The sequence below is a fragment of the Peromyscus maniculatus genome, chromosome 15 (assembly GCF_049852395.1).
Source record: "Peromyscus maniculatus bairdii isolate BWxNUB_F1_BW_parent chromosome 15, HU_Pman_BW_mat_3.1, whole genome shotgun sequence".
Lineage (NCBI taxonomy): Eukaryota > Metazoa > Chordata > Mammalia > Rodentia > Cricetidae > Peromyscus > Peromyscus maniculatus.
In genome coordinates, this window is record NC_134866.1 from 59,529,804 (window position 1) to 59,553,318 (window position 23,515).

Consider the following 23,515-nt stretch of genomic DNA (forward strand, 5'->3'; position numbering starts at 1 on the left):
ACTTCTCAATGGAGAATCTGAAAGCCAGAAGATCCTGGAAAAACATAATGCAGACACTAAGAGACCATGGATGCCAGCCCGGATTACTATACCCAGCAAAACTTTCAATCACCATAGACATAGTTCACAAGATACTCCAAGACAAAACAGATTTCAACAATACCTATCCACAAATCAAGCACTACAGAAGGCATTAGAAGGAAAAATTTGACCTAAGGAATTTAGATGCACCCATGAAAACAAAGGCAATAGATAACCCCACAGCAGCAAATCCCAAAGAAGGGTAATACACACATACACACACTACCACTATTTTAAGATAACAAGAATTAACAATTACTGGTCATTAATATCCTTTGATATCAATGGAGTCAACTCATCTATAAAAAGACAGAGACCAACAGAATGGATACGAAAACAGGGTCCAAATACAAGGGCACCCACATATGTAAAAGAAACATTACTAAAGCTTAAATCACACATCCAACCCCACACACTAGTAGTGGGGGATTTCAACATCCCACTGTCACCACAGGACAGGTCTGCCAGACAGAAACTTAACAGAGAAATAAGGTATCTAACAGATGTTATGACTTAAATGATAGCTACATAATATTCTGCCCTAACACAGAAGAATATACCTTCTCAGCACCTCATGGAACCTTTTGTAAAATTAAAAACTCAGTCACAAAGCAAATCTCAACAGCTATAGGAAAATTGGAATGACCCCCTGTATTTTATTGGACTACCATGGCTTAAAGTCAGATTCCAACAACAATAAAAATTACAGAAAGCCTATAATATCATGGAAAGTGAATAATGCTCAATTGATTCATTGATGGGTCAAGGAAGAAATAAGAAATTAAAGACTTCCTAGAATTCAATGAAAATGAATGTACAACATACTCAAACTTATGGGACAATATGAAAGCAATGCTAAGACTAAATACCCACATAAAGAAGTTGGAGAAGACTCACACTAGTGATTTAACAGCACACCTGAAAACTCTAAAACAAAAAGAAGCAAACTCACCCAGGAGGAATGAATGCTGGAAAACAATCAAATTGATGGCTGAAATCAATAAAACAGAAACAAAAAAAAATACAAAGAATCAGTGAAAGGAAAAGTTGGTCCTTTGAGAAAATCAACAGCATAGACAAGCCCTTATCCAAACTAACCAAAAGGCAAAGAAAGAACATCCATATTAACAAAATCAGAAATAAAAAGGGAGACATAACAACAGACATTAAGGAAATCTAGAGAATCATGAGACCATACTTCAAAACTTGTACTGTACAAAATTGGAAAATGTAAAATAAATGGACAATTTTCTGGATAGGTACCACATACCAAAGTGAAATCAAGACCAGATAAACAATTTAAATAGACCTATAACCCCTACAGAAATAGAAACAGTCATTAAAAGTCTCCAAACCAAAAAAAAAAAAAATTTCCAGGACCTGATGGTTTCAGCACAGAATTCTACCAGAATTTCAAAGAAGAGCTAACACCAACACTCCTCAAATTGTTCCATACAATAGAAATACAAGTAACATAACCAAACTCTTTTTATGAAGCTATAGTTACTCTGATACCCAAACAACACAAAGATGCAACAAAGAAAGAGAATTACAGACAAATCCCCTTCATGAACATTAATGCAAAAATACTCAATAAAATACTGGCAAATTGAATCCAAGGACACATCAAAAAATTCTCCACCATGATCAAGTAGGCTTCATAGCAGAGATACAAGGCAGTTCAACATATGAAAATCTGTCAATGTAATCCACCATATAAACAAACTGAAGGAAAAATATGATCATCTTATTACATGCTAAAATAGCCTTTGACAAAATCCAACACAACTTCATGATAAAGGTCTTGGAGAGAGCAGAAATACAAGCAGACACTGAGAGCAACAATTAATAAATGGCATCTCCTGAAACTGAGAAGCATTTATAAGGCAAAGGACATGGTAAATAAGACAAAATGACAGCCTACAGAGTGGGAAAAGATCTTCACCAACCCCACATCTGACAGAGGACTGATTTTCAAAATACAGAATATATTCAGCTTAAATGGCTGAAAGACATTTAAGGAATTGCTCAACATCCTGAGTCATCAGGGAAAGGCAAATCAAAACAACTCTGAGATACCATCTTGCACCTGTCAGAATGGCTAAGATCAAAAACACTGATGGCAGCTTATGTTGGAGAGGATGTGGAGCAAAGAGAACATTCCTCCATTGTTGGTGGGAGTGCAAACTTGTATAGCTACTTTGGAAATCAGTATGGAGGTTTCTCAGAAAATTGGGAATAAATCTACTTCAAGACCCAATGATATCACTCTTGGGCATATACCCAAGGAATGCTCAGTCATGCCACAGGGACACTTGCTCAACTATATTCATAGCAGTATTGTTTGTAGTAGCCAGAACCTGGAAACAACCAAGATGCCCCTCAACCAAAGAATGGATAAAAAAAATGTGGTACATATGCACAGTGGAATACTATTCAGGAGTTTAAAAAAATGATGACATCATGAAATTTACTGGCAAATGGATAGAACTAGAAAATATTATCCTGAGTGAGGTAACCCAGACTCAGAAAGACAAACATAGTATGTAATCACTCATAAGTAGATACTAGATATAAAGCAGAAGATAACCAGACTACAACCCACAGCTCCAGAGAAGCTAGGAAACAATGAGGACCGTAAGAGTCCTCATTGATCTCATGGATCTCCCTGGCAAGGAGAAATGGATGAGATCTTCATGAGTAAACTGTGCGTGTGTGTGGCACAATAGAGGGTAGGGGGTGGGGGATGAGAACACAAGGAAACAGGATGGTTGAGCTGGAACAGGACTGGAGTGGGAAAGCAATGAAAGAGACACCATGATAGAAAAAGACATCATGGGGATAGGGAGAAACTGGGTGCTAGGAAAGTTCCCAGGAATCCACAAGGATTTCCCCATCTTAGATTACTAGCAATAGTGGAGTGAGTGTCTGAGCCTGCCTACCCTGGTAATCAGATTGGTGAATATTCTGTCATCATAGAGCCTTCATCCAGTAACGGAAGCAGATGCAGAGATCCACAGTCAAGCACCAGGCCAAGCTCTAGGAGTTTAGTTGAAGGGAGGGAAGAGAGATTCTATGAGCAAGGGGCATCAAGATCATGATGGGGAAATCTACAAATAGTGGGAACTTATGAACATAAGACCAACAGCTGTGGAGCCTCCTTGGGACTGGAATAGACCCTCTCTATAAGCGAGACAGTTGTGTAGCTTGGTCTGCTATAGGGGCCCGGTGGCACTGAGATCAAGATCTATCCTTGGTGCATGAGGTGGCTCTCTGGAACCCACTACCTATGGTGGAACACCTTGTACAGGGGAAGGGGCTTGGATCTGCCTCAACTGAATGTACCAGGTTATGGTGACTTCTCATGGAAGACCTTACCTTTTTGGTATTCTAAAATGAATATAAAATTTCTTAATAAAAAAGTCTCAATACCATACACATTTGTAACTCAGTCTGTAAATCTGATTTTTTTATATCTAGCAATTCAGAAATTAACTTATAGTTATAATTCAAAAAGTGATAGAACACAACAGTATCACCCAAGACAACATTAATTCAAAATCCCACTATACTTATTTAACACCTCATCTCCTGCAAAAGCCAACACAGCCAAATTGATACTAATACTGAAGCTGAAAGATGTGGTTCTCTTTTATGCTTTCTTTGGACTCTGAATCAGTTGTCTTTTTCCTTTTAGGCATTTACTTATAGTAAAATGATTTCATAAAAGTTCGTGTTAAATATCTACTTTTTCTGTTCCTTATTTTGTCTCTTTATATAGTTATTTGATATGTTATTGTGAACAATAAGCTCTTCTGATAGTCAAAACCTGGAAGTTCTTCCACATTTTATATTTAAGAGAAACTTAAGATCTAAAAAGGAAGTTGCCTTAGAAGCCACAAGAAATAACACAGTATTCAAGGATTTATTTACACATAGCAATTAAAATTTACTTACTTTGACAAAATATATCTATCATTTTTACTGAGGAATTTATAGTTATTTAATCAAACTGCATGAACAGTTTAAATTCTTTCCCCAACATATTATGTAAGTCATTGAGTGAATAATAATGATTCCAGAATACTTTTTTGTTTGTTTGTTTGTTTGAGACAGGATTTCTCTGTGTAGTTTTGGTGCCTGTCCCTGATCTCACTCTATAGACCAGGCTGGTCTCAAACTCACAGAGATCCACCTGGCTCTGCCTCCCCAGTGCTGGGATTAATGGTGTGTGCCATCACCACCTGGCCTGATTACAGAATACTTTAAAAGAAGCTCTCTTGAAAAAATTTTGTTTATGCACAAGATTCTTGAAGCAATTCATCTCTTTCAAACTATATTGCTTGGCTGGGTGGTGGTGGCACACGCTGTTAATACCAGCACTTGGGAGGCAGAGCCAGGCGGATCTCTGTGAGTTCAAGGCCAGCATGGTCTATGGAGTGAGATCCAGGAAAGGAACCAAAACTACACAGAGAAACCCTGTCTCAAAAAACAAAAAACAAAAAAAACCCCATGAATAAAGAAATAATAAAAAATAAAACAACAAAAAACTATATTGCTGAACTAACTAAAAACAGATTTAAAAAAATAGCAAATATCCTGAAAATCATCCTATGAACAATAATAATTATGGAGTTTTCTTTGCTTTAAAAAATATCCATACACATATTTTCCCTTCCTTCCTTCCTTCCTTCCTTCCTTCCTTCCTTCCTTCCTTCCTTCCTTCCTTCCTTCCTCCCTCCCTCCCTCTCTCCTTTCTTTCTTTCTTTCTTTCTTTCTTTCTTTCTTTCTTTCTTTCTTTCTTTCTTTCTTTCTTTTTTTCTTTCTTTCTTTCTTTCTTTCTTCTCTTTCATTGAGAATAGATTCTTCTTTCATACAATATACCCCAACCCCAAAGCAGAATTCTGGGAAGAAGAAGGCTGAGTGAGGAGTCACCAGCCAGACACAGAAGAAGCAAGATGTGTAGGCTGAACTGAGAAAAGGTACCAAGCCATGTGGCTAAACACAGATAAGAACTATGGGTTAATTTAAGTGTAAGAGCTAGTCAGTAATAAGCCTGAGCTAATGGCCAAGCAGTTATAATTAATATAAGCTTCTGTGTGACTATTTTGTAAGCGAACCATGGGACAGTGAGGGCTTGGTGGGCAGGACCGGAGAAAACAATCATTTTCTTGCTAAAGTTTCTCTGGTCCTGCCCAGCCTTGTGGTCCTGAATGATCCAGAAAATTCTCTCTCACTCACAGTTCTGCAGCCTCTTATAAAATAATCATTCAGAAGTTTATATTAGTTATAACTACCTGGGCATTAGCTCAGGCTTATTATTGACTAGCTCTTACACTTAAATTAACCCATAATTCTTATCTATGTTTAGCCACGTGGCTTGGTACCTTTTCTCAGTTCTGCCTTGTCATCTTGCTTCCTTTGTGTCTAGCTGGTGACTCAGCCCTTCCTCTTCCCAGAATTCTCCTCATCTGCTCGATCCACCTCTACTTTCTGCCTGGCTACTGGGCAATCAGCATTTTATTAAACCAGTGTACAAGAGCATTATCCCACAGCACTTGTCCTTTGGGAACTCGGTAGGTTTTATGCAAACACATAACTCACAAAAGAAGGATGCATCAGTTACCATCCACTACAGTGAGACAGCTTCTCTGGGAAGGTAGGAAAGCCTCACTTACAGAAACAGAGAACTGTAAACAGAATGATTTGAAATATATGGTTTCCCACACTAATCTTTCCTTTTTGAAAGACCCCAAAGAAAAGATACACTATGTCCTCAGATTCTCTGTTTCTTTTTAACAGACTCATTCATAGCAAACACAGCCATACAATGTTTAGATAACGTTTTTGCTAATTAACCTGAAATGGAAGTATACATATTGTTTACAGAGCTGATAATAAATATAGCTGCACACCCACCGAGCTGCCTCAGGATCCAGCCGGTTATTATAAGCTTTTATGAATAGCCAATAAAACTTAATAGATACTATTTCCAGTGCTTTACTCCCAGAGCTACAATCAGATAAAAAATTAGCTCACTTTGAAAAGGCTGTGACATCATTCATCATGAACCCTGAAAATCTACTCAGTAGTGATCTCTATTAATGATAAAACAATAACTACAGATGTGGAGGCTAGACAGTGTGGCAACCAAACAGCATTGTGATTGTTTCTGCAAAATATGAGACCTTAACCAAGCCTCCTAAATGACTTTTGTATTTATGTTTCTTAACCTACATTTTATCATTTTAATACCAAGGTGGTTAGTATACCATGAAAGCAGATTGGAAAGCTAATTCATTATTTTATGAATCAAACAGAGACTAGCTTGATAAGATTTCTCATTTGAATAGCATACAATTTACAAGTGAAAATATTGATTATATTCAAATGTGTCTTACCAAATACTGCCTCTTTTTAATTCTTACTTTATTTCTGAGGGAAGAATTGGTGTACATTCTCTTACTTTATGAAAATTTATGATTATTAGTTTAAAAATTTGCTCTTTGAAAATTTCAGTGCACCAATATTCAATCATCCTGTGGTGAAACAACCCTGTCTGCTTAGTTCTTACTCACAGTGATTATTAGCAACTGATAGCACAACACTTCATTTGGCAGAAAAACATAGATCAGAAGTAGTAGGCTGTGGTAATATTGTGTTCCCCAAAATATTGTGCACCCTAATAAACTTATCTGGGGTGAGAGAACAGAACAGCCACTAGCTACAGAGGCCAGAAAATGGTGGTACACACATCTTTAATCCTAGCATTCTGGAGGCAGAGATCCATCTGGATCTCTGTGAGTTCAATGTCACACTGGAAACAGCCAGGCATGGTGACTCACACCTTTAATCCCAGGAAAAAGAAAGGTATATAAGGCATGAAAACCAGGAACTAGGGGCTGGTTAAGCTTTTAGGCTTTTAGCAGCACAGTTCAGCTGAGATCCATTTGAATGAGGACTCAGAAGCTCCCAGTCTGAGGAAACAGGATCAGCTGAGGAATTGGCAACGTGAGAAAGCTGTGGCTTGTTCTGCTTCTCTGATCTTCCAGCTTTAACCCAACACCTGGTTCTGGGTTTGTTTTTATTAATAAGACCCCTTAAGACTCATGCAACAGTAGGCATGTTGAATTTCAAATGAAAAAGAAAAAAAAGCTGGCTTCAATCGCATTATCAGAACTTTGAGATTTCTCGACATTGTTCTCTGTCCTTCCAAATTACTTCCTTTCACTTAGTAAGAGAACTTGGAACCATTACTGAAAAAAAAAACTATGAAAGTAAATATGCTTGTTTAATTTCATTAAGTTATGGCATTTCCTTTGAAACGGACTTTTGGTAGAAATCTAGACTGAATAAACTTTCTCTCTGTGTTCTCTAGTTGGGCACATATGTCTCCCATGACTCACAAGTACCTTTTTGTAAATACAATCTCAAGCAGGATTTAGTGTCCTTGGTTTCATCATAAGTAGCAGATCATAACGACAGTCTGTGTGTATGCCACCCAGTTTCCTCCAATGGTGTGATGGTTAATATTGACTATACACTTGACTATATCTACAGTCATTTAACAGACAATCCAGTGAGAGGTTATGTGAATTGGCTTAGTGTCTGGTCATGCCTATAAAGAGTTATCTGAATTAGGTTAATTGAAGATGGGAGATTTATCTTAAATATGAGAAGTTCCATTTCAGGTGTAGGAATACTGGACTGAAAAACAAGGAGAAAGCTCCTGGCCAGGATTGAAAGTAACCAACAGCTTAAAAATCTATTGCTATAACTTTCCTACCATGATAAATTACAACTCTTAACCAGAACACACCCTCCCTGCCTTGAGTTTCTCTTTGTCAGGTACTTTTGTATTGCAGCAAGGAGAAAAGTAACTAACACAATTGTTTACACTTTATGTAATTCTAGTGCAATATCCAAAATAAGTATTTTGCACAGTACATAGTATTTTGTGAAAATACATTTTGTTCTCTTAGGTTAAATGATCAGAATTACAATTGCTTGTTCATGGGTTAAATGGTTGGTTCATTTCTAAGTGAGTATTAAATTATTTCCCATCTTCTTTGAACAATTTCTGTGTCGTTATTATCACTTGATATTGTTTCTATTTATTTTACCTGTTCTGAAAGTGGGTAGTTTTGTTTCATCATAGCTCTGCCTGTGTTGTCCTCATGGGTAGAAATATTGATCATGTGTGTGATTGTTCATGTCTCATTTGTGTATTCATCTCCATGAACTGCCACTTCACATCTTTGATCATTTATGACTGGAATTTCTGCTACAGTTGACTTCTGGGAGATCTTTAAATACCAGATTTTGTTATTTTTACTTCTGTAGAGGTTAGTATGTAGACATCAGTGCAGATGTCCACAGAAGCAAGAGCTGTTGAATACTCCTGATCTGATGTCACATGCAATTATGAAATGCCTAATGGAGGTCCTGGGAACTATATTTGGATCTTTTACAAAAGTACACTCAATCTCTGTGTGGCCTCTCTGACTTAATGTTCTTCAAATATTTTAAATATGAGTCCTTTGTCACATTTGATTGACAAGTATTTTCTCCAAATCTACATTTTATATTTTCATTCTCATGAAATGATGCCCTTTCCAAAAATAAAATTTTATACTTAGTGAACACAAAGTTATTAATTTCTTCTACTATGGATTTTTCTTTGTTTTCATATCAATATATCTTTACCTGATGCAAGCTCTAAAATATTTTCTTTTATATTTAGTTCTAAAAGTTTCATTCATTTAATGTTTTCTTCAAATCTATAGTTCATCCTAACCTAAAGAAGAGGATGCTTATGAAGGTACAAGAAGCATACAGAACATCTAAAAATGAGACAAAAAAGAAAGTTCCTTTGGCACATAATAATAAAAATATTATATGTACAAAACAAAGAAAGAATATTAAAAGTTGCAAAGGAAAAGACAAATAACATATAAAGGCAGACCTATTAGAAATGCATCCAACCTCTCAGTGGAGACTCTAAAAGCCAGAGGTGCCTGGACAGATGTATTGAAGACTGTAAGAGAGCATAGATGCCAGCCCAGATTACTATGCCCAACATAACTTTTGATCAACTTAAGTGGAAAAAACAATGTATTTCACAATAAAGGGAAATTTAAACAATATCTATCTACACATCTAGCCCTACAGAATGTATTAGAAGGATAGCTCTAACCTAAGGAACACAGGAAATAAACAATTTCACCAGCAAAATCAAAAGAAGGGAAACACACACTCACACACTCAAACACACATCATCACCACCACCATCACCAACAACAACAACATTTAATCAACAATCACTGGACATCAAAATCTGTCATTATCTGTGTACCATTTCCCCAATAAAAAGACACGGGCTAACAGATGGATTTGAAATCAGGATTTATCCTTCTGCTGTATTCAAAAAACAGTTATCAACATTAAGGACAGATATTACCTCAGAGTAAAGGGTTCACAAAAATATTCTAAGCAAATAGACCTAAGAAACAAGCTGGTGAAGTCATTCTAATGTCTAACAAAAGAGCTTCAAACCAAACTAATCAAAAGAAATAGGGAAGGACACCACATATCCATCAAAGCAAAAAAAGTCTACCAAGATGACATTTCAATTCTTAACATATATGCCCCAAACTTAAGAGCATCCAAGGTTGTAAAAGAAACACTGCCACAAATTAATTAATGTTTTGGCTTTCACACACTGGTAATGGGAGACTTCAATACCTAACTCTCCCCAATAGACAGGTCATCCAGGCAAAAAACTGTACAAAGAAACGCTGGGCCTAGCAGATGTTATAAACCAACTGGACCTAGCAGATATTTACAGAACATCTCACCCAAACACACAAAAATAGAACTTCTCAGCACTGCATGGAACTTTCTCCAAAATTGATCACATACTAGGATACAAAGCAAGTCTCCGCAGTTATAAGAAAATTGTAATATCTCCCTGCATGCTATCAAACCATCAAGGATTAAAGCTGGATTTTAACAACAACAAAAACTACAGAAATCCTACAAACTCATGGAAACTGAACAACTCTCTACTGAATGAATATTACATCATGACAAAAATAAAGAAAAAAATTAAAGACTTCCTAGAATTCAATGAAAATGAATGCACAGCATACCCAAACTTATGGGACACCATGAAAGTGATGTTAAGAGGAGAGTTAATGGCACTAAGTGTGCACGTTAAAAAATGGAGAGATCTCATACTAGCAGCTTAAGAACACACCTGAAAGTTCTAGATTAAAAAATAAGAAATCATACCCAAGAGGAGATGACAAAAAATAATCAAATTAGGGGCTGAAATCAATAAAGAAGAAACAAAGAACAATGAAAGAATGAATGAAGCAATAAGTTGGCTCTTCAAGAAAATCAAACTAAGTAGAAGGTAGAGAAAGAGAATATCCAAATTAACAAAAATCAGAAGCAAAAGGGGAAGCACAGCAAAGTGGCAGCCTACAAAATGGGAAAAGATTTTTATCAACTCCAATTCCAGAAAACTAGTGTCTAAAATATACAGTGAACTCACAAAACCAAAATAATCCAATTTAAAAATAGGGTACAGACCTAAACAGAAAATTCCCAACAGAGGAAATGCGAATGTTTGAGAAACATGATTATCATTTACTTAACAGCTAATATCCACTTATAAATGGTTAAAAATATGTTATATCTGTAACAAAAAAAATGTTAGCTTATAACCCTCAACACAGGGTTGATAGTTAACAATGCAATCATAGGTCATCTTAAAGAATCCGTGTGACATCATTCCATTGTGGTATATAAGCATCCTGTGGCCTGCTGCCATCTTTATGCAGCCACATGGCTGGCAGCCATCTTTGGTAGCATTGAAGAGGAAGGATGTTATATGACTTTACCACCATCTTGATTAAATGTGACCACATGGTATGGACTAACCAAGAAGACAAGGACAGGTATCCAGGCTATTTTAGATTATGATGGATTTCTTTATCAAAATTCCTGTCTTGAAAACAAGATTTATGAAAGAGAGGATTTTAAAAAATTCCTTTTTAATAAGATATTAAAACTGCACTTCATGCATTCATATACAAGAACCTACCTTTTGCTGGCAGCCAAATTTGTAATATAATAGTTACCGAGATCACATTGGTTTTAAAGATATGTAGGGGTCATTGAACCAGCTGAGATCTAGAAGGTAGTTTATGTATGCTGCCAAGGGTAGGGCCAATTGATATTAAACATTGAATTATTTGCACTGTTGGAGCTTGGTTTTTGCCTTATACAATTATAATAATGCCCTGTATCTTCACTCTTGAAATAAAAACAGTACTTTATTTTTGATACTGCACGAGTACAGAGTTGAAAGTCTTTAACAGACTTTAAACACTTTTGATAAACGAAGTCATATAAGAGACTGTGATAGTCTTTAATGGTGCACAATGTAAGAACCAGGAAAGTAAACTTGCCAGTCTCCCTATGGACTATATTCATGATTTAAAATTTTTATCTTGATACTAAAATACTTAAATTCAGAAATTTTTATTTTTTAAGGCCCAAACTTAACAAAGATAAAGCTGTAAAGTCCTAATCTTATAAAAGCTACTAATTTATTATAAACTGTTAAAGATAACTAAGATATGCAAATTAATGATTGGTCACCTCATAAAGGATCAATTTCTTTAATGTGTTCAGAATATACTTGTAGTCATGTTAAGCAACAATGTAATTAATTTTAAAAATAAGTCTTATTTAACCTTCTATATATGTTTTCAGCAAGTAACTAAATATAAGCAAGGTTTCTTCAGCTCAGATATACTTAATAGGTAATAATCCTCAAACTTGTCAGAGATCTGCTGAATATAGCATTTAAAATGTTTAATGAGAAAAGTTTATTTTGACAGACAGAGACACAACTCCTAATAATGACCTCAAAATCTCCAAAAAGATGATGGGGCACAACCAGAACTCCACCTGGATTGTAGCAATGCTAGACAGGGCAAGAATGCTACAATGCATTGCCCTAACATAACCTCACTCAAGATGATTTTTTCTAGTTCTATCCATTTGCCTTCAAATTTCATGATGTAATTTTTTTTAAACTGCTGAGGAATTCTCCAGTGTATGAATGTACCACATTTTTTTAGCCATTCTTTGGTTGAAGAGCATGTAGTTTGTTTACAGTTTCTGGCTTTTATGAATTAAGCCACTATGAACATAGTAAGGCAAATGTCATGGTGGTAGGATGGAGTGTCCTTTGGGTATGTGCCCAAGAGTGGTATAGCTGGGTCTTGAGGTAGATTGATTTCCAATTTTCTGAGGAACCACCATATTGATTTCCATAGTTCCTGTACAATTTTGCATTCCCCTCAGCAATGGAGGAGTGTTCAACCTGCTCTGTAGCAATTGGTTAATGCATTTATCAGATTTCTGTTTGTAGATTAGTTCAACCTATAGTAAGAATTAATTTGTACCCAAAATGCATATAAATACAAAAAAACCACAAGTGATACAAGAATGTAGATATATACATAATTTCATATGTGCCAGATTTGCTAGAAAATTTTTCCATTATTTGTTATTCTTTTAATTTATTCAAATATAAAATATAAACCATGAAATAGAATTAAATTGAAAGTTACCTAAGTATGGTGGTTTACATGAGAATGGCCTCCATAGGTTCATAATGTGTGAATACTTACTTAGTCCTGTGTTGGTGAAACTGTTTGGGAATGATAGGAACTATGGCCTTGCTGGAGGAGGTATGCCACTAGGGGTGGGTATTATGGTTTAAAAATCCCACACCATTCATAGTTTGCTTTCTCTCTCTCTGTCTCTCTCACACACACTCCGTTTCTGTCTCTCTGTCTGTCTCTGTCTCTCTCTATCCCTCTGTGTGTGTGATTGTGTGTGTCTGTGTGCGTGTGTGCGTGTGCCTAGTGCTTAGATTAGCTTAGACTAAATGTAATCTCTCATCTGTGACTCCGATGCAATGCCTGCCTGCTTGCTGCCATGTTCTCTGCCATGATGGTCATAGACTCTAACCTTCTGGAACTGTGAGGCACTAAATTAAATGTTTTCTTTTTAAAAGTTGCCTTGGTCATGAAGTTTTGTTACAGCAAAAACTCCTTTTATTGCTTGTCTTCTGTAAGTGACCATAGGCATCGGCCTGGTAAATATTCTTTTAAATATTTGTCTGCTTATATATATGAATATATATTCATCTTGTTTTTTTTTCCATGATGAAAAAGTATAAAATGAATTTTTAATCAAGATTCTCCTACTTGGTCTTATCTTGAGGATGACAGAGCAGCAAATTAGACTATAATAAGGAAAATGAACTTTGAGTCACTATAATAAACACAGAATTGGAAAGATTTTTTGGTGTTTCTACTACACAAAGTAAAAGTAATACTAACTCACATTCCATGAACATTAAAGCAAGAAAAATACTATGTCATTAATGTTTAAAAGTCAAAATAACAATAAGACTAAAACAATTAAAATGTAGCTATCCTGATGCATATGAACCTCTATGGATGTCTGTTGTGTCATGAGTTCTTAATGTCTGTGTTCATATGTATAAGCATTTGCATCTCAGAGTAAATTATGTCATTAGTAACAAGCATACAGGAAATCACATTTTAAATGAATGGTAACATTCATAGAAAGGGAGGAAATTAGATTAAAGTTATCTATCAGAAAAATCTACAAGAAAAAAAGTGTCATAACACACTCTGCAGTTCACCCCACTGTGCCGCCATGCAGACTGCAGCTTCAGTGAAGTCGTTTGTATTTCTTGGGCAAATGAATATTTAAGACATTAAATTGTTTTTAACAACAATTTTAAATGTTGTCTGTGAAAAAGAAACCACACACAGGATCAAAAACTCACCATCCTCAATTTAAAGTCACCTTTTGTTATTCTCCCCAATATGTATATGTCACATAATTTTCACACTGCTGCGGTGCCCAGGAATTGGCTTTGACTGGGAATTATAAGGGAATGTATTATTTATCTGCTTCTCAACACATATAGTGGTTATATTCTATGTTTAGGAGCTCAGTAAACAGACTTAAAACTCCCTTCTTCGCCCCATTTTTCTCTAAGCTCCTGAGCATTATATGCCAACTTTCAGCCCATATTGAATTCACACTGAGTTTCAGTCAATAAAGATGTTGATTTGCAATGGAAATTTGTGACAGAAAGTTCTTGTGTCATAGTACTGTTATGTGATTGCCGCCATTAGAGTTCTGATGACCCCCTTCATTGCCCTTGCTTTCTCAGCATCTACAGACATTGTCCTTTTAGCTGGCATTTATCAGCTTCCAAGACACTCAGGAACAGATTGGTGATAAGTATGTTCTGAATACAGTTCCTTTGACTACTAAGGAGCTGATCTTAAGGAAGTAGCACTGAGAAAATACAGAAAAGGGAAGGGGCTATAGGGAGCAGCAGAGACACAGAGGAGCAAGGAAGGGAAGAATGAAGCAGAAGAAAGGAAAACAAGCCAATGGCAGAGAACACCTTCCTCTATATTCCTGTCTCCACACCCCAGAGGATCTGAGAGGACCCATGGCTGCCCTCTCAGGGAGGATACATTCATAAATAACAAGACTTATTTACTTTCTTCTTGGAGATATTTGTTTGAGGTATGTTAGAGAGATCTGACATGCTACACTCGAAATTAATTACAACATTATTTATTTCCCTTTTTCAAAATAGCAAAGTTATTAAAAGCCACAAAATACAGAATCCCATTAATTACATTTTAAAATTACATTTGCTAATTCTATAAAGTTCCTTCTCATTTTCCCCTTAGGTTTTAATGATCCTTCTGAATCTTAATATATGATTGACAATTGAAAAACATAATAAATATTGTTTTATGCAGCCTATCATTTCTAGACAATAATTTGCTCACTGGGATTTTTGTTGTATAAAGTTGATATTTCCAGTTATAATGGGACACCCCTACCTGCATGCTAAATGATATTAGAAATAAAGTATACAAATAGACTTGAAAGAAATAGTTCTGTATGAATGTTCCTCAAGTAAGACATGAATTCAAGTTAGACATGTTAATTCTCTCTTTCATGGTAATGAGTCTAAGATTCAGAAAAAAAAAGATACAGTAAATTCAAATGTTGGGACAAAATACCATACAAAAGCAACTTATGGAAGGAAGAATCTTTTGTAGCTTACATTTGAAAAGATACAGTCCATCATGGCTGGAAATGCAGAGCAGTGAGAGTGTGGAGCTGCTGTTCCATTGTTGGAAATTTTTAGTTATGCAAACTTCTCTTTGTAAATATCTGAGATGTTGAATTTGTATCCATAATTTTATCTTTTTATGTTGTCATATATTTATTTTAATAAAGTCTACCTGATACCTTGATTGAAATTTTAATTGTCACATATTTTGATATAGCAATTTTATTATATTTAAAAATTTACTATAACAAATATAAGCACCAGAAGGCTCTACAATAATTTTATTTCTATGTTGCAAATAGCATAGAATCTAGCTAGCAAACAGCTAGAAACTGCTAGCAAAGGGAGTATAGCTAAGTATTTGAGAACATAACCACTTGAATGGTGTTAATTGTTAAAATATTAGATTTATGAAATCCACAGTATGAAATGATGTTAAGTATAATTGAAATTATATATATACATGTAGATATTTGTGTATATTGTATGAATTCACATAATGTTATAATAGAAACATACATTAATCAATATTAATAGTATTTTACTAAAAGTGCACTTTGATTTTTGAGAAACTATCTTTCTTTGTATTCCTGGCTGTCCTGAACCTTTCTGTCTCAACCAGGCTGGACTCAAACTCACAAAGATCTGCCTTCTCTGTCTCCCAAGTGCTGGGACAAAAGACAAACACACACCATAGCTGATTATAGCTTTTGTTGATTTCTTTATATTCCAACACTAAAAAATACATCACTTTAATATAGACAAAAATTAGCTTTCACTTTATAAGAAAATTAAGTATAATGAACATAAAAGTTTATGATTGGCTATTAATGTAAGGGCAACAATGTGGAGTTTTCATAAAAGTAATGTCAAAATATTACTTAGAAGACTAGTTAACGTCAGTGGTTTTGTTCAAAACATTAATGAAAAGTCTGATAAGGGCTGGAGCAATTGGTCATCTGTCACAAGCACTGGCTGCTTTCCCAGAACATCAGTTAGATTCTTAGAACCCATGTGTTAAGTATCTACAATTTAAGTTCCACTGCATCTGATACACTCTTATGATCTCCATGGGTCCCAAGCATGCATGTTATGTACAGACATACCAGCAGCCAAAACACTCATTCACATAAGGGGAAAAACAGTTTTTCTGATTATTGCTTAATCATTCATCTTCTTACTTATATTATTATTGAGCTTTGTGATATGTTGACACTACATCCTTTATGCTAAAATATTTCTTCCATATGGGTCTTTCCTTTCTGATTAGAATCACATTGCAAAGGAAAGCAACTCTCCCTTTGCTTCCAATTTAAGCATAGTTTAACACATCATACATAATACACATTATAGATAATGCACATTGAGTGAATAATTAAATAAGTGAAAAATGGTGAAACATATAAACACTCTATGATCTAATTTTTGTGTGATCTAATTTAATCATGTTTAATGTTGCAAAAGAAAGTGTGCACAGGAGACATCTTGTATGCATTTTATTTTAATGGTTGCTCATTTTTAGATATATGATGCCAAATGGTAATAAAAGTCCAAGTATACATTTTAGAATGTTATTAGTTCACTTATCTCTCAAATATGCAAAGCTTATTTAATTCCATTTGGACAGACCAGGGTTTCTTTACCTTGGAGAGGTTAATATTTTAGGACAAATGAACATTGTGAGTAGCTGTTCTGTTTAGCACACTATTCTTCACAACATTTTATGTTTCAAACAACTAGGTGCTCTTAATGTCTCCCCACCCCAGAATGATATAATTATAATCTCAAAAACTTGTAAAAAAAAACAAAAAAAAGACAGACCCTGCCTTCTGTATGGTCAAAGATGAGGACTGATACCTGAGACTGATCTCTGACCTTCACACATGTGCAATGACATATTTGTACTCTTACAGAAAAAGACACACTGACAGACATAAAATACATATTTATATTGCATCTGGAAAAAAAACCACTTTTCCACCCATTCATACCATTCAAAACTGTCTGTGCAAAAGCTCCTGGTCTGTTGATCTGTTGAGCAAAGTCGTGGAAAGCTGGGTATCACTATCATCAAGATCAAATTTTATGTAGAAACATCACAAGATCTTACCAAAGGTGCAATGAAGTGATTACTTATATTTTTCTATTATTAAATGAAACTCAGGAATCTGATATTGGTGTAAAAACCTCATAGATATATAGAGAACGATGGAGGAATGATTACCTAACCCTGTCTCTCCACACTTCCAGACCAAAAAGACCAGGCATCTTTTGAAGCCCCTCCCTATTACTTCCTGGCTCCACTATCTTGGTCCTCCAAAACCTCCACTGCTGATTACAGTCAGCAAATCTTTGACTCCGCCCTTGTCAGTCTCGAAATGACAATTCATGCAAATATCTCACAACAGGGTAAGGCCACATTAAATGGGATGCAAAGTTGCACATCTGAGAGACATGTTTCTCCTCTTTCACCTCTATTAAGATTTCAGATCACGTTCAGTGGCTGTTATATTTTATCAGTCTGGGAATATTTTTCAAAGGAAGTCAGGAAAGGAGCTCAGCAGGGCAGAACCTGGGGGCAAAAGCTGGTGCTGAGGCCTTGGAGAGCTGCTGCTTAATGGCTCAGTCACCCTGACTTGCTTAGCCTGTTTATTAGTGAACCCAGATCACCAATCCAGGGATGGCCTCACCTTTCTCCACTCCTGTTTAGGATGTTGATTGACTTGATCTTGTGTACTTCTTGTTCAGGCAACCATAGCTTCTGTGAATTCATAAAATATAGTGGTCCTGGTTTTCCAAAACCAAAAATCACTATTTTGTGTGTTGTTCCTGTGCTCTCTGTTCTCTGGATCATAGAGTCTTTCTGTCCACCTGAAACTCCAGCTGTGACTAGGGAGTGTGTGTGTGTGTGTGTGTGTGTGTGTGTGTGTGTGTGTGTGTGTGTTCCTGTGCTCTCTGTTCTCTGGATCATAGAGTCTTTCTGTCTACCTGAAACTCCAGCTGTGACTAGGGAGTGTGCGTGTGTGTGTGTGTGTGTGTGTGTGTGTGTGTGTGTGTGTGTGTGTGAGAGAGAGAGAGAGAGAGAGAGAGAGAGAGAGAGAGAGAGAGAGAGAGAGAGAGAGAGAGAGAGACCTCTGGTCTCCACAGCCACTCACATGCACACACACGAGATTATGGAATAAGTCTAACTAAGCAAGTGAAAGACCTGTATGACAAGAACTTTAAGTCTTTGAAGAAAGAAATTGAAGCAGATATCAGAAAATGGAAAGATCTCCCATGCTCATGGATAGGCAGTATTAACATAGTAAAAGTGGTTGTCTTACCAAAAGCAATCTACAGTTACAATGTGATTCCCATCAAAAGCCCAACACAATTCTTCACAGACCGAGAAAGAACAATACTCAATTTTGTATGGAAAAACAGAAAACCCAGGATAGCTGAAACAATCCTGTACAATAAAGCAGCCTCTGGAGGCATCACCATCCCTGACTTCAATCTCTACTGTCAAACTATAGTAATAAAAACAGCTTGGTATTGGCATAAAAACCTATATGTAGACCAATGGAATCAAATTGAGGACCGTGAAAGTAACCCACATACATATAAACACCTGATTTTTGACAAAGAAGCCAAAACTATACAATGGAAAAAGGAAGCATTTTCAACAATGGTGCTGGCATGACTGAATGTCAACATGTAGAAGATTGCAAATAGATCTATATCTATCACATGCACAAAACTCAATTCCAAGTGAATCAAAGACCTCAACATATATCCAGTTACACTGAACTTAATAAAAAAAGAAAGTAGGAAGTAGCCTTGAACACATTGGCACAGGAGGCCACTTCCTAAATACATCTCCAGTAGCACAGACACTGAGAGCAACAATTAATAAGTGGGATCTCCTAAAACTGAGAAGCTTCTATAAAGCAAAGGACATGGCAAATAAGACAAAATGACAACTACAGAATGGGAAAAGGTCTTCACCAACTCCACATCTGACAGAGGGACTGACAAATAAGGAACTCAAAAACTAGGCATAAAAAAACCAAACAATCCAATTAAAAAATGGACTACAGAGCTAAACAGAGAATTCTCAACAGAAGAATCTGAAATGGCTGAAAGACATTTAAGGAATTGCTCAACATCCTGAGTCATCAGGGAATGGCAAATCAAAACAACCCTGAGATACTGTTTTACACCTGTCAGAATGGCTAGGATCAAAAGCACTGCAGACAACTTATGTTGGAGAGGATGTGGAGCAAAGGGAATACTCCTCCACTATTGGTGGGAGTGTAAACTTGTATAGGCACTTTGGAAATCACTATGGGGGTTTCTCAGAAAATTGGAAATAAATCTTCCTCAAGACTCAATGATGTCACTCTTGGGCATATACCCAAGGAATGCTCAGTCATACCACAAAGACACATGCTCAACTATGTTCATAGCAGCATTATTTGTAATAGCCAGAACCTGGAAACAACCCAGATGCCCCTCAATCAAAGAATGGTTAAAGAAAATGTGGCACATATACACAATGGTTTACTACTCAGCAGTAAAAACCAATGGCATCATGAAATTTGCAGGCAAATGAATAGAACTAGAAAATATCATCCTGAGTGAGAAAACCCACACTCAGAAACACAAACATGGCAAGTACTGACTTATAAGTGGATACTAGATGTAAAGCAAAGGATAACCAGAATACAACCTACAGCTCCAGAGAAGCTAGCTAACAAGGAGGACCCTAAAAGGGATGAATGGATCACCCTGAGAAGGGGAAATAGATGACATCTCCATGAGTAAAATGGGGAAGAAAGGGCAATAGAGGGTACGAAATGGGGATGACATCATGAGGGAACAGGATGGTCTAGCTAGAACAGATATGGAATGGGAGAGCAATGAAAGAGATATCTTGATAGAGAGAGATATCATGAGGACTGGGAGAAACCTGGTACTAGGAAAGTTCCCAGGAATCTACAAAAACAATTCCATATTAGACTACTAGCAATAGTGGAGAGGGTGCCTGAACTACTTTACTCTGGTAATCAGATTGGGGAATACCCCAAATGTATTCACCAGCTTTCATCCAGTAACTGATGGAAGCACATGCATAGATCCACAGCCAAACACCAGGCTGAGCTCCAGGAGTCCAGTCGAAGATAGAGAAGAGGGCTTCTATTAGCAAGGGGCATCAAGATCATGATGGGGAAACCTACAGAGACAACCAAACCAAGATAGTGGGAACTTATAAACATTAGACCAACAACTGTGGATCCTCCATGGAACTAGACCACGCCCTCTGCATAAATTGTGTAGCTTGGTGTACCTAAGGGCCCCCCTGGCAGTGGGTGGCACCAGGATCTATGCCTGGTGCATTAGCTGGCTTTCTGGAACCTAATACCTTTGGTGGGACATCTTGCACAACCTTGATGCAGGAGGAGGGCCTTGGACCTGCCTCAACTGAATATACCAGGCTTTACTGACTCCCCATATTCTGGAGGAGGGAATGGAGGGAGAAAGCTAGGGGGAGCAGAAGGAAGGGGGAGAGTAGGATCTGTGGTTGGTATGTAAAATGAATAAAAAAATATCTTAATAAAAAAAGAAAGGTAAACTCCACCCCAGACAGATTCGACCTACAAGGCTTACCTGTCAAAATGATATATTGGTGCAATAGTGGCACATGAGTTGTGGGAGTAACCAACTGCTATATAACTGAATCTTAGTCCACTCCATGAGAAAAAATCCATCCTAACCCTGCTCACATGGCAAGGACCTGGGGACAGATAGACCATGGACCCTGAAGTTAAAAAAAAAAAAAAAAAGCTATTTCTTTGTTTTAAAAAGATATAACGAACTTCAGGCAGTGGGACTGGGACCTGTCCCTAGTGCACGAGCCAGCTTTTCGGAACCCAGTGCCTATGGTGAGACACTTTGTACAGCCTTGGTGCAGGGGGAGGGGCTTGGACCTGCCTGGACTGAGTGCACCAGGCTCTACTGACTCTCCATGGGAGACCTCGCCTTGGAGGAGGTGGGACTGGGGATGGGTGGGTTGAGGGGGAGTGTTGGGGATGGGAGGAGGGCAGACAGGGGAATCTGTAGTTGATATGTAGAATGAATAGAAAAATCTCTTAATTAAAAAAGGATGTAATAAAACAACTTCTAATAACATTCTGCTGTACTCATTAGTTTCTTGCTACGCCATCATCAGAGAAGCTGCCACCTGCAATACATGCAAATAAGTACAGAGACCCAATACTGAATAAGGTACAGAGAGTGAGAGATCTTGGAATACCCAGTCCTAAATGAGATGTTTCCATCAAACCTTTCCTCTCAGGGCTCAAGGAACTTCCCAGAAGTAGAGGTAGAAAGATTGTAAAAGCAAATGGGGAATGGAAGACATGAAGGAGCAGCACCTTCCGGGTGCAGCAGAACTGACGCACATGTGAACTCACAGGATGGTGGCAGGATGCAATGGGCCTGCACAGGTCCAAACCAGCAATGGGAGAGAGTGGTCATGACCTCCCATTCCTAACCAAGAAACTTTCTTCAATTGACAACTGCCTTACAAAGGAAAATTTAGTTTTCTGCAATGGAGTTTCACTTAGTATACGTACCATCTTCAAGAGCAAGCCCTAAGCTCTGTAGTAGAAAATCAATTCAAATCAACTAAGTGGTTTGCTGCAACATACTTTTGTCTCATATATTATGGTTTCCAGTTTTATTTTTTAAATGGGCCTTCCTCCTCCTCCTTCTCTTTCTCCTCTTCCTCCTTCTTTTTATTTCTATCTTCTCTTTCTTCTCCTCCTCCTTCTCCCCCTCATCTTCCTGCTCTTCCTTCTTCTCTCTCCATCTCTCCCTCTCTCTGTGTACTTCTCATGTTTTTTCTTTTCTTTTTCTGTTTATGTTGTTTCTATTCTAGTTTGTTTGTTTTATTTGTCTATATTTTAAGACACAGAGGCAAAAAAGGCTTAGAATTGGATGGATGTGGAAGTAGTAAGGATCATGTAGAAGATAAGAGAGGAGAACCATGATCAGAATGTATTGCAGGAAAAATATTTTTTCTTTTTTTTATTGAGAAATTTTTTTTATTCATTTTACATACCAATCAAAGATCCCCCTCTTCCCTCCTCCCACCTCTCCAGCCTCCCCATCCCAACCCCCCCCCATGGAATGGTTGAGCTGAAACAGGGATAGAATGGGAAAAATATGTTTTCAATAAAATAAAATTGACAAAAATAATTTAAGATTGTAAAATAAAGCTTTAAGATGAATATGAATCATTTAAGAAAGTAGTCTCATGGGGCTGGTGAGAGTGGGAGTATCTTTTGCCACTCTGAAACTAATGTGCTATCTTTGACACATTAGTTTTGAATATGAATTATGAGAAGCTCTTTTTGAACAAGATTAAGTTTATAGTATCAGGCTTTTACATGAGGGAAGAGCTATTATGAAATGGGAGTCTTCAAATGAAGACTTTTCTATAGTGCCCAAATCCACAATAGATGCTTCAGATGTAGCTAGACTGATGATTCACTTTCTTTCAAATAGAATTTTTGCTAAAGCTATCTGTCCATACCCTGGAGAGGAATGATGATACCACAATTGTGAGTAGTTTAACTGCTCCAAGAATACAACTTAAATTCATCATTCTCCTTTCAATAATCCGTGCATTGTTCCTCCTGGTGCTAGGTGAGGGCTTCACCGGGATACTTACAGATGAGACTGTAGGCTCCCTCACCAGCCTACGGCATTACAAGACAATTTATTATCCTTATTAACACACTCTCAGCCACTGGCGTTTCAGAGATTTCTTAAATCCTGAGTTTCTGTTGTGGATTTGTTACATTTTTTACTCGTGAAATTTGCTAGATTTTGAAAACTTAACATGATAACGGAAAAAGCCATTTTAACCTACAGTGCTCTTTAATGTCATATTTTTTAATTCTGTAGTATATGTGTCTTGAATTATTTGTAGTATATATCTTTAAGTTTTGGTTTTACCTATGCAATATTTTCACAAATTCATCTTTGAATTCAAAAATGATAAATTTTAATGTTTACAGATTGATTTTGTTCCCCAAATCATGCAATTCAGCTCAGCATTATCATCTATTTTTTAAAATTCAATATTTCATAAAATGGTTAAAAGTAAGTATGGAAAATTAACTTACAGAAAAATTTCAAATGTGTATATAAAACTTTGGAAAC